The following is a 1,539-nucleotide window of genomic DNA, read 5'->3' as shown; positions in this document are numbered from 1 at the left end:
CAGTACTTCCACTTTTACCAGAGTATTTTTTAACACAAGTATCTATACTTTTACTCAAGTACGGAAAGTGAGTACTTTTGCCATCTCTGCTCTTTACAGACACAATTCAACCAGATCACACAGTCAGCATGTTAAAAAAGTTTTCTATCTGAAGAAACTCAGCAGATTACATCAACTCAATGACTTTGCAGGAGCAACTCCTCCTGGTTGAACATGTGGCATCAGTAGATATTTCGCTTTCCTTTTTGTTGTTGACTCTACAGCCGTCCCTCACATTGCATGCAGAAACGGTGGAGAGGAAAAAGTCTCTTTTAACAGGAAGAAACCTCCTGCAGAACCAGGCTCAGTCTGAGCAGCCATCTGCCGAGGCCGACTGAGGTTCAAGTAGACAGAAGCAGGCCTACTAAAAAACATAGCATATATTACTATAATAATTTCTATGTTAAAAAAAGTAATGGTAAGCTAGGTCCATACATTGTTCTGTCTAAACTACTATGATGAGATAAAGTAGATAGAACATAAGGTAAGGGGATGAACAAACAAATACTGCAGAGAGGGGGACTAGAGATAGAATAAGCAGAATCATGAAAAGTGGTCCCTTTGTCATCCAGCATTCTAAGCCTATTGCAGCATTGCTATAGAGATAACTCAGAATAACCTGCTACCTTAAAAATCAGAGGTACACATTCGTGTGATTTGTGTGTTTATATAAAATAGAGGTGGAAATTAAAGGTAACGCTTCCTTAAATAATTTTGTTGCAACTGAATTAAACATGCTAATTGAATGCAGAGTGGAGATGATTTTGCAAACTCTTAAAGCTCAACTGAATCAAAACAGTCACACAGATCAGGTTATATAGTTACCTCTGATGCTGTGTGGGTTTGGTGACCGAATTAAAAAAAAATCCAAGATTATTCTCCTCAATAATGAAGAATTGTACATTGAAGCTGAGGTAATGAGATAAATAGCATAAAACTTGCTTTTTTCCAGGTTCCTCTAAACGTCTTACTCATTCAAACATAGCAGTCCTCTTTATTAAGTGGATCTTTGTAGCCTGGAGATGCGGCCAAATTAGCACACAAAGAAACGCTTTGCTTTAATTATGAAAGACCATGAGGCCAAAACTTGGGTAAACCTCCATGGTGAATTACTTTATAAACATATGACTCCTTAAGGCATAAACTGTATATTATTGACCCGCATCAGTACAGGGTTCATGACTACTACTTGTGTTTGGGTCTTTTTTTTTTTCATTTTCTTTACTTGTTGCAGAAGAGTTACTGAGAACAGCTGACTTCACATCTCTGCAGGGAGGAACTCTCAGAAAAGTCCTTCTGTTTTTATAGGGGTCATCATTGACAGTGACACACAGTAAGTAAACCGAGTGATCAACTGAGCAAAGAAAAAAAAAACAGTTTATGCCTTTGGACACAGGCAGAATACTAGCACTGAATCATTTAAAACCTAATGTCAGGGAATGGCATTGTGAACAACAACAAAAAAAAAAACTATACGTAGTAACTGAGCAAGGGGAATCT

This window comes from Cyprinodon variegatus, unplaced genomic scaffold (genome assembly GCF_000732505.1).
Source record: "Cyprinodon variegatus isolate N-32 unplaced genomic scaffold, C_variegatus-1.0 Scaffold290, whole genome shotgun sequence".
Lineage (NCBI taxonomy): Eukaryota > Metazoa > Chordata > Actinopteri > Cyprinodontiformes > Cyprinodontidae > Cyprinodon > Cyprinodon variegatus.
This window is presented reverse-complemented; position numbering follows the sequence as displayed.